This window comes from Myotis davidii, unplaced genomic scaffold (genome assembly GCF_000327345.1).
Source record: "Myotis davidii unplaced genomic scaffold, ASM32734v1 scaffold8, whole genome shotgun sequence".
NCBI classification, from domain to species: domain Eukaryota; kingdom Metazoa; phylum Chordata; class Mammalia; order Chiroptera; family Vespertilionidae; genus Myotis; species Myotis davidii.
Genome location: NW_006299520.1, coordinates 1,341,321 through 1,352,534, shown reverse-complemented (window position 1 = coordinate 1,352,534; position 11,214 = coordinate 1,341,321). Strand labels below are relative to the sequence as shown.

Genomic DNA, 11,214 nt, shown 5'->3' with positions numbered 1-11,214 from the left:
ACTAATAGGAAGATAAACAACCCAATCAAAAAATGGGCAGTGGACCTCAATAGATACTTTTTGAAAGAGGACATAAGGAAGGCCAAGAGACATATGAAAACATGCTCAGAGTCACTAATCATCCGAGATGTAAATCAAAACAACGATGAGGTACCAAAAAGCCAAACCCAGTAAAAGTACACCACAACCAGTGAAGACTCAAACTATCTCCTGCTTTGTAACACAGGGTATTATCTCATGATATTTTATGAGATAATCTATCTCAGAAGGCTGTTGAGAAGATTAAAATGGCTAATGGTTGCTTAATGCTCAGTTCAGTTCATAAATGAGAGCCTTCATAATTGTTTTTCACCATGATTTGTTCCCAGAAATATTGTGATGAATTAATGAAAATGAATATATGACATTTTCTTCTAAGATGTCATTGCTTATTGAATGGACCATTGATTAAAATAACAGTTGTGGGGAAAAAATACAACATTATATCATGAAATGTACACATTGACATACTATAGATTATTTATGTGTCTGCTGTCTGTCTTTCTCCACTAAGCTCCTTAAGGATAAGGACTCTATTTATTCTGTTCACAGCAGTCTCCCTAGGACACAGGACAGTGTTTGGCACAAACAAAGAATTCAATAAAGTTTTGTTGAATATATGAATGCTTGAATGAGTGAGGGATTGAATGATTAAAGCTAGGAATAAGGAAAACAAGATTGTCTTTAGAGGGATACATATTAAATCAACTCATATAATGAATCAAAGGTGTGTAGCATTACCCTTAGGTGTCAAACTTTTATTAAACCCTTATTTTATACCAACGACTCAGCCAACGACTGTATGTACATTTTTTCGTACAACTTTTAAGAGATCTCCTTTCTCAAGTGAAGCAGCTTGGGCTTAGGGAAGGTAAAGATTTGTTCACATACACATAGATATTAAGTGGTGGCTCCAAGAGTTAAATCCAAATCTGTTCGAGTTCAAAGTCTGTGTTCTCGACCCTGGGAGTACAAAGATATGAGACACTGATTTTATACTCCAGGGGCTCAATATTTACTACTGCAAGAAGACAGAGAATTTAGAGTAAGACCTTTGATAAAAAAGGACTGACTCTTTGTGACAAAAATGTGCCTTTACACTGCAAATTGGTAGAAACCTTCTAAAAAGCAATTCTACAATACATACCAGGAATTATTTTTTGGGCTACATTCCTAAGAATTTAAGAAGAATGATTTTAAAAAATAACTTAAAAGAAAAAAAACCAAGATGTTATTTTATGCTTAGTTATAACAGCAAAAAACTTGGAAACAACCTAAATGTCTAAAAATAGGGAAGTGGTTACCTAAGTTATGGCAACTCCATGTTACATAATTTAGTCATGAGAAGTGAAATAGCAATGCATAAAATATTAAAAGAACAATTTTAACCCCCCCCATACAAATTTGGACAAGTTTGGTTCTATGTCTTTTGAAGAAAAGTTTGTACATGTAGGCAAGAAAGTTGGAAGGAAACCTAGAGAACCGAAAATGATAGTGTTAAGGTGATAAGACCTTATACCTAACCATTCTTGTAAAATTTCCTTTAATGCTAACATACGTTTTAAAAACAGTAAGTGAAATTTTGAAAGTCTATGCCAATATATCCTTTAAGTTTAGTTTGTATTTGAGAAAACAAAAGATCTATATAATGGACTCAGTGGCCTATTTTACTCATTCATTTGTTTCCCCGGGCTTCATCTATTTACTCAGTCTAAATCTCTTGCATTTATTCTATATGCTGGTACTAGCTTAGTGTTCTAGCTACAAAAGGTACATTAAAACCTGTTCTTGCTTTCCTGGGCCTTAAAGTCTCCAGTGAGAGTCTTGAATGTGAACTAAAAATATCCTACAGGATAGTTAGTGGAATAATAAAGGTATTTAAAGGTCCAAATGAGGGCAGAAGAGAGAAAGCCCATTTCTGCCTGGACTATTGAGAATGAGAGTGGAAGGAGGGTGGGATTTCCATAGGCTGGGATGTAGGTGAGTGTTGATTGCTGAAGGAGTTAGAGTTCACCAGCAAGATGGTGAGGTGAGAAGGAGTAAGAGTTGAGATGGGTGAGATGGTGAAAGGAAATGAGGAGATAGAAATTCTAAACCGAGATTATGGGGTAGGAACATGTCAAAGTGCATCTATTCTTAGGAAACGGAAGGTATTTTTATGCACAGGTGATTTGGTGGCAGCACCAGGAGATGGGGCAGAAAAAGTGGGCAGAGAACTGCCTGATGGAGGACACCTCTCACCACAGCTCCGATGACTGAAACAGGAAGGCGGAGGCCAGGAACCATTCGCTGGGCGAGCATGGCCAACGGTGAAAGCCAGGAGAGAAGCAAGTTCTAACCCAAACTGTAGATCCAGGGGGCAGGACTGGTGAGGTTCCAGGGCACAGAGCTGGAATACGCTGGCAGCACAAGGAAGGCAGAAGGCACGGAACAAGTCTGGAACAGACACAGTAGCAACAAGGGCTACTGAGGGCTTGCTGAGTTTATTTAAAGGGCCCAGAGAGGAGTGGACTAGGCAACGTCATGGGAGCCTTGTGTGCCAAGCGAAGGCATCCAAACATTAACGGTTTGTGATGGGAAACCACCGGAGGGTTTCTTCCCCAGGGATGACACGATTGGGTTTGCATTTACACAAAGACAGCTCTGAAAGGAGTGTGCGGCATAGATTGGAGGGGAGTGAGGATGGGGGCGAGGGGTCACCGAGGGGTGGGGTGTAGGAAGTGCGGGCCAGAAGGCTAACAACTATATTTATCTTGGATCATGAACTTTGAAAGACAAGTATAGTGTCAATATAGTTAGCATTTTGTTTATTCTTGTAAAATCTCAAGCCTATAATGCAATGATCACCAATGTGGGCTTTTGAGGTTGGACAGTATATGTGTTTACAGCTGCCTGTGTAAGGGTGGGGTGTCAAAGGTCTCATTAGATCGCATTCCACTTGCCTAATCGTTTTAGTGAGGCAATTCACGAAATTATAGACATATTCCAGTGTATGAATCAGCAATTTCGGGAAGTTTGCCCAGCAGTTTCTTTTGAAGTTTCCATTTTTTCCTCTAGAATTTTCTCTCTTTCTTCCTTCCTCTTCTCCCTCCTCCTCTGTTCCTACCTTCCTTCTCAAAAAGCCCTTCCGCAGGGCCAAATGGGGATGGTAACCTAGGGAAGGCAGCCCCTCGCAGGGGTCAGGACATGGGTATGTGGGGCAGTAAGAGGCAGTGGCCTGGCAGGATCAAGAGGCTGGCTACATAGATGACAGGGGCCAGGTTTCTCACCGTCAGGAAAGAGAGAGGCAGATTTGGACAGGAGGAAAGCTCCAAAGACACCTGAGAGAATGGGAATGAGAGTATTGGTGTAAACTCATATTCATAGAAATAAAATGGAGCCAAATGTGCGTGTGTGCTTGTATATATATATAATTCCTATCTGTGTCCATTGATGGGGTGAAAGCCCTGGCAACCAGGGACCCCGCAGGCATATCTTGCACCCACAGTTTCGTTTCCAAAACCACCACCACTAAAAGGAACTAGGGCCCATGGATATGGCAGTTTGTAGAGCTGGGGGAGGGAAATTAAAAGATGAACCTAGAATACCTTGTGGTGCCAGGAAGTAAGGAAATGCTCCAATAATGATGGAGGCATGTCAAACAGACACAAGCCAGCTCTTGGAGCCCCCTCCAGCCTAGCCTGGGACACTTTGAGCATCAAAATGCGTAATGATAGTAATGAGTGGTAGTCCACCAAGTAAAAGGGGACCATGAGTCTATACTGATATAAATGAACAAATAAATGAACAATGGGGATAAGAGAAAGCTCTCCTTTCCAAGTAGAGAGCCAACTGATAAATAAATGGGTAAAGAATGATGAATTTAGAAACTAACCATTTGGAAACTATTTTTGTGATAACTGATCTAGGCAAGAAACATCAAGGGATACTAAAACTAATGGGTGCAAGTGTGGTGAAGAAGGGATTTTTATATAGTTAAAAAATATGTATTATTCTGAAAAATATGTATTATTACCAAAGAAAAACATTACCACCATGTATAATCTATATTATAAAAACCCAGTGGCCCTAACTCCATAATGACCAAAGACCAGACATCCTTCTAGACATCCTTCTAGACAACCTTCCAGACAAAGCTGGGGCTGTAGTCGCAGCTGCGAAGAAAGGATTCAGGCAGCCACCACGGCTGCAAAGACCTACTCTTGCACGAATTTTGTGCATCAGGCTTCTAGGCTATATAATAAAAGCCTAAACAACCAGAACAACCAGTCGCTATGGTGCACATTGACGGCCAGGGGGCAGATGCTCAATGCAGGAAGCCAGACTCATGGCTGGCGAGCGCAGCAGTGGTGGCAGGAGCCTTTCCTGCCTCTGCAGCAGCGCTAAGGAGCAGCAAGCCGAACAGTAAGGAGCAGCGAGCAGACAGGAGGTAAGGAGCAAGGGGTCCTGGACAGCAAGAGGGATTTCCAACTGCCAGCTTAGGCCTGCTCCCCAGGACATCCCTTGAGGGCTCCCAGACTGTAAAAAAGCACAGGCCAGGCTGAGGGACCGCCCCCCCCCCCCAGCCCAGTGCACGAATTTCGTGCACCAGGCCTCTAGTGGAATACATAAATATCATATGCTGCCCAATAGGTTGCAAAGAAAAGAACAAAGTTTCTATAATATTCTGGCAAAAAAAGACATAACTTGAGCCTATTTATGAGGCGACACCAGATAAACCCAAATTGAGAGACATTCTATAAAATAACCACATATAATTTAAAGAAATATTAAGGTCATGAAAGTGAAGGAAAGACTTATGAGCTGATCCAGGTCGAGAAAAACTAGAGGGATGTGACAGCCAGGTGCCACATGGGATCTCTAAAGGACGTTATTGGTAGAGTGGCAAAACTTGAATGAGGTCTCTAGGTAAGAGTTCTTTTTACTATTCTTGCAATTTTTCTGTAAGTTTAAAACTGCTTCGAAATTAAATACTTAAAAACATAAGCATTTAAAAAGTGATCATCTAGGCCGAAACCGGTTTGGCTCAGTGGATAGAGCGTCAGCCTGCAGACTGAAAGGTCCCAGGTTCAATTCCGGTCAAGGGCATGTACCTGGGTTGTGGGCACATCCCCAGTAGGAGATGTGCAGGAGGCAGCTGATCGATGTTTCTCTCTCATCGATGTTTCTAACTCTCTATCTCTCTCCCTTCCTCTCTGTAAAAAATCAATAAAATATATTAAATAAAAAGTGATCATCTAAATAATTCAGGACCCCTTCACTATGCTGGAAAATAGGACTCACACTCACACAAAAGGACCTCCTTCCCAGTGGTGCTCTGAGGAGCTAGTTAAAGAGTTTGTAAGTTAATTGTAAATGAAATTGTTGTTTCAACCAAGGGGAACAATAAAACACTCTAGAAAAATAGAAATATTTTGACAATACTAAAGCCAGGGAAAAAAAAGTATTATAAACAAGCTGTAGAGTTATAGTCATGCAAATTATCTCTGGCTTTGCTTAATTATGTAAGGGAAAAACTGAAATAAAAGATGAGTCCAAGAAGAGGGGACATTGGGGGGATAAGGAAACATTTGTAATATCTTCTTCAATAAAGGGGGGAAAAAAGATGAGTCCAAATACTATAAGTTAAAATTTTGTGATTCATCAAGTGCTGTAATGAATCTCACTTTACTAGGATCCATGAAAGAGGTGATCTTTATTCATAGAAAACATGTTTTTTTCTGATCTCCTTCAAGCATTGAATTGAAATATTGAAAGATTATAAATTTGAAAGGGTGCCAAATTTTCAGGCTCAATATTCGTTTAGCCTTAGTCTAGCCCTGACTGGGGAAGGAGAATTATATGGATGCCCTTTAAAATTCCCAATGAAAATGACAAAGGCGAGATCAGTATCTAATTTTAAATATATCTGGAAGAAGTCATTCCAAGTTGGGAAAATTAAATAATGACTTTATTTGTTTTCTGAGTTTATAAGGATCTCAAAAGAAATGATCAAGTCAGATGATAAAAACATGAAAATAATGACTACATTCTCTACAGAGCTCTACCATTATCATGTCTGGTTAATGCCATATATTGCTCCCCATTACCCATGCCCCTGTGCTCCTCAGTTTTCTTGTTTCTCCTTATCCAGTCCTTTAAATATTGGTGCCCTTCAGGGTACATCTTTAATCATCTTATTTGAGTACGTATTCTCTTCTATGTATTCTCATTTTCTATGTCTTCTCTTTGGATAACCTCATCAATACTGTTGTTCAAGATCCACATATATGCTGATGAAACCTAAATTGTATCTTGAACCCAGATTTTTCTTTTAAGATCTATCCAGTGGTCTCCCGGAAACCCTGCTTGACTCTGTCCCCTTAGGCTCTAGCTGGTGCCATAGGCATCTATAGTCTTGTGTGCTTGGTGGCCATACTGCTCCACTGGACGCTATCCTTCCAAATACAGTCTGTATTTTCAGTGAAACTTCTTCCAGGCCATGTCTCCCTGGAAGGGAGAAAGTGCTGGATAATGTTTATTATTGTCATATACCATTATATGTATCACATATTATATGGCATTACATATTATGTACATGTATAGAACATAGAATTATAACATTGTATGTGGTAATTATTATCATCTTAAGCTACAATTTATCTGCAAAGCCTCTTAACAGCACTCCTTTTTGATTTGAATCCCTTCAAACACGCTTAGAACTACTAAGCAAATGTATACAGCTTAATGAGTGGTTATAAGAGAACTCTCTGTTTTCCTTCTTTCATACTTTTCTCCTTCTCAATCTTTTAAACATATCCTAAATGTATCTCCCCTACTCCCACCCAACCGCTCCGCAATTAAAAAGCATTCTCTTCGAGAACATAGGCCGCCCTGTGGATTTCCTTTTTTTCTCCCCCTGGTTAGCCCCGCAGTCTCTAAACATGGCTTAGGACGTTTTTGCCAGTAAAAGTCGAAAGAACAGCTGATTAAAGTTTACAAATATCCCGGTTACTCACTCACTTACCACATGGCCACATGCCTGGCACCAGGGATGCCCTAGTAAACATGACTCAGCGCTGTCCTCTGGGACAATCACACAAGAGAGCAATTATCAACAGGGGTGGAGGGCGGGTATAGGATGTCATTGTTAGGGGTTATCGCCGAGGTCAGGGCAGGCTTCCTGAGCGTGACAGGAGGGGCAGCCTGAACTGGGCAAAAGAAAGAAAAGCAGCACTTTAGGAAGTGGAGCAGTATGAGATGGCCACCCCAGTGTTCCCACAGCCTAAAGGGCGTGCAGAGTGGGAAGACCTAAGGCGGAATAAGACAGGCCTGCCTTCTGTGTCCCTTCCGTGCCCAGGCTGTATGTTGTGGGGCCAGGGGTAAACGCTGACGGTGTGACCCTGCCAATGCTTCCAATGTTAACTTCCTGACTTTTCCTGTTTCTGTTTACCTTTTCCTAGTGACTCTTGTATCGAGAATAGACGCTTGGCTCTGCTGAAAACGTGCATTACTGCGAAACTGGAGACCCCGGGGAGCAAAACGAAGCTGTTGGCATTTCCTCCTTGCCTCCTGCCTCTATGTCTGAGCTTACAGTGCCCGGCGGGGTTCTCCCCTGGCAGGTGCTGGCTTCTTCTGGGGCCTCAGGACCTGCCTTTTTTTCACTTTTTTTTTTTTTAGTCATCTGTCTTTTTTTTTTTTTTTTTTTGCTTTGATCAAGTGAGAAGTTCCTGGAGGTTATCATGTCTCATTTACCTTGTTGCTGTTTTAAAACAAGATTTCTGACCTTAAGTATGATTATTGTATTACTAATGGGAAAAGCACTCACTCAAAACACATTTACTTATACACCCTCATTCAATGAATTCTCTTTTTCTTTCTTCTTGGGAATTGAATTAAAGGGAAGTTTCTGTTAATATTATCTTTCATGTTGTCATTGCAGTTGGCTTTGTTTCCCTCAGGATTTTTTTCCCTGTTGTCATATATTTGTATGTACTAACAGCCTTTATAATTTCTCATTTCATAGTTTTGATTCTTTTATTTCTTAAAATAGGTGTTCCCGTTTCCTTGGAGCAATGAATTTTTAAAGTCTAGCGTGTATCATTTAACATTCAGAGTTCTCTCCCAACCCCTAATTTTTACTAAAGAAGTAAAAGGTGAAATGGGGGAGAAAGGGTTCCAGGAGTGATTTCTATGTAGTGCCATCACACACTAACTACAATGCACACTTTTAACTGGGAAAGCAAACTCAGCTGTGTTTTCAGGTTATTAATATTAATTTTTCCAGAAAGTCCTTTAGATATTAATCATTAATTTTGAATGAAGGAATGCAGTCTCTCTCTCTCTCTCTCTCTCTCTCTCTCTCTCTCTCTCCAGCTTAATTGATCTATTTATTAGTGAATGTTAATGTAGCAAAGAGGGGACAAAAGCTCACAAACACTCTACATAGTTTCACAAGATGCACTGCAGGAAAAAGTGACTATGGATCAGTAGTATCCTGGAGTCTTGGTGGGAGCATTCCTGGGTGGACCTCTAATTCCTGGTGGAGGCGGGGGTCTCATTTATGGAGGGGGGCATGCTTGTTGGTATCCCTCGAGCAGAGGAAGTCCAATGGGTAGAGGAGCCATAGTGCCTGGAGGTGGGGTTACCTCAGCCTACAGGTGTGGGGGCTCCTGCAACACTGACAGTGGCTGCAACTGCAGCAGCTGCTATAGGGTCTCTTCCCTGTGGAGTCATTACCTGGGATGGTCCCCCAACCCTCGGATAGGACCTGCTAACCCAGCAGGAGCCTGGGGAATCGGAGCACCAGCTGCCGGTGGCCCTGCCAACCCAGGGCCTCCTGCACCTCCCGCCAGTGGTACAAATGCAAGGCCAGTGTCCCTGGGGGGCGGTCCCTCCACAGTCACCAACACCACGTTCTCCCCCCGGCAGCAACACCAGACTCAAACCCCACTTTCCTCCACACTCCGGCTGCTTCGCCTTCTTTGGCTTGATCTTCCTGAACTCACCCCGGTCACGGAGGATCAAGTTCACATGCTTGTCAAGAGCCTTATGGGCGCTGCCTTGCAGGGTGCATCTCGTTCTATAGTCGATGTGCTGCAGCATCTTGCTGCTCTTTCCCACAGTCACAATTGCTGTTCCACAAAACCTGGTGTTCACAGTAAAGTTTCAGGAACCTTAAGAACTAAGGGAAGGCCACTGCGTGAGGGATGTCCAACTGCCAGCTTAGGCCTGCTCCCCAGGACATCCCCCAAGGGCTCCCGGACTGCAAGAGGGTGCAGGCCGGGTTGAAGGACGTCTCCTCCTCCCCCCAGTGTATGAATTTTGTGACAAAGGTATGACATGGGTTCTGCTACAAACCATGCAACCTGGGGCAGAAGTTCCAAACAGCCTGGTTCTTCAGTTGGAATCAGCTTCCTGGATGTCCCAACACAACTTTAACCACCTCTCGGTGTCCTGGCTGAGAACACCTGCTTCTGTTCCGCCTGGAAGTCCACCACAGGTCTGCGGCCACTGAGATCGCCTTGGGTATAGCTGGTGGTCAAGCTGGCAGTGCTTGGCATGACACCATGACTTAGCTGGTGGGGCTAAAATGATCTGAAGCCTTCGCATTTGTTGCTCCCCAAGACCATCACCACACCAAAGTCATTCTCTACGCCCACACCCAAGCCTGAGAAAGTAGCAAATTGCCCTTTCATGGTTTCTTTTTCTTTCCGTGGTGCTCATCGTAACCTGACTTCACCTGAATGGGATAGTTGCGGTGAACTATACCTCCTTAGGGTTGACTCATTCTCGGGTATTTTGTCTCTTCTAACCGTATTCGACCACTTGAACGGTGAAACCACACTTTAGCTTATTGCAAAATACTCTGCCCACCAGGCTGGTAGCCCTTATGAAATTATACTCCAGTTCTGGTTCAGAGCCTTATTCTTTCTCTCATGTGGCAATATCATTTATTATCATAGTTTTGTTGTTTGTCTCCACAAGGCTAAGCTGATACAGTTGACATGTTTTGATAAGAAGAATCACAGGATATAATAGTACCACAAAGCCAAGGCTTAAGACTTTTCCATGTCTTAAATAATAATTTCTTATTAGGTAGTATTTTCATATAACTCCATTTTTGTATGTATCTTCTTTTATTTGGATTACCTACTGTATTTCTGTCCTGCAAACTAGATTTTGAGTTCCTTCAAGCAGAGATCATATTTCATTCATATTTGATGCCCCATCCCCATAAGGTCTAATACAACCGTGGAGAGCAGTTTAGCACATATTCGCTGTGTCAAGTAAATTATAGCAGCAGCAAATATATTGACTTGGAACCAGGATCATGATATAAACTCAGAAGTATTGACTTTTCTTTCCTTTGAGAACTCAGGATCTTTTTAAAGTGCTAATTTGCAGTTTGAAGCTGTTTAGGTGAAAAACACAAGAAGCAGCAACAAAAGAGACGAAGCAGGCACTTTTGGGTATTATAATTACACCCAAAGTTTGTTTTTATTATAGTTCTTCAGGTTTAATCATGCTCTTGATCCTGTGAACTGTCATAGAATCACAGGATTGAGAAGGTCTCAAAAGGTCTTTTCGTCTCTGTCTCTGAGGAGCCAGGAGTTGAAACTTCTGCAAACATTTGCTTACCCTATAGTTTTCTTTCAAAATATCCAGGAAAGAAGGGCACATAGAGGTCCAAACATTTTTTGAGTAAATAATGTTTTATTTGTGTCTCTCCTGGTTATGATTTAACCATCTGATACATCCATTGTCCCCAGCTCTTCTTTTTCTTGCCAATTCTGGGAGTTTTCTGTCTCTGATCTTTTTCTCCTCTTTCCAAACGGAACTTTAAATTCATCACTTCTCCCCTGTACAGAACAGCTGAGCAATCAATTCTTGTTTCTTGAGAATGTGCCTGTAGAATGTGGGTGATTCTCACCTTTGACCAATAGTGGTTAATTAAGACATTTATTTCAGGACAAACATAGTGCTTTCCCTAGCGGGGATTTCAGTGACTGATTTTTCTTCGTCCCATGTACTCTCTCTCTCTCTCTCTCTCTCCCTCTCTCTCTCTCTCTCTCTCTCTCTTTATCTTTTCTTTATCTTTATCTCTTTATATATATCTCCCATCCCTCATTTGCCCACTACAGTGCTTCATTTCAGAAAATGTAATGTAGCCTTGTTTCCTCTCTGTTTGATCCT

The 11,214-nt window shown here is 41.9% G+C and overlaps 1 pseudogene; it reads right to left on the bottom strand.

Moving 5' to 3' along the window:
* Window positions 1–8,667: 8,667 nt before the first annotated feature.
* LOC102754210 lies at window positions 8,668–9,581 on the bottom strand (annotated as a pseudogene).
* Window positions 9,582–11,214: the final 1,633 nt, after the last annotated feature.